Here is a 215-nt window from a genome sequence, read left to right as displayed (position 1 = left end):
CTTCATTGGTATATCTAAAAAGCATAAGTACAATTCAGGCAGGTGGGTGTGAATAAAAGAAAGTGAAGAAGAAAAGATTTTCAGATAAGTTCTTTGGATTCTGATATTTCAGTAGGAAATCAACTTTTTTTCTTTTCTTTTTTTGTTTTTATTATATGGTAGGAGTAAAAGCCTACACATCTTTCCTTGTTCTAGCTCTTTCCTATATGATTTAT

This window comes from Octodon degus, unplaced genomic scaffold, assembly GCF_000260255.1.
Source record: "Octodon degus isolate 3935 unplaced genomic scaffold, OctDeg1.0 scaffold00053, whole genome shotgun sequence".
In the NCBI taxonomy this organism is placed as follows: Eukaryota; Metazoa; Chordata; class Mammalia; order Rodentia; family Octodontidae; genus Octodon; species Octodon degus.
The sequence above is the reverse complement of the archived record's forward strand: the minus strand, read 5'-3'. Positions refer to the sequence as shown.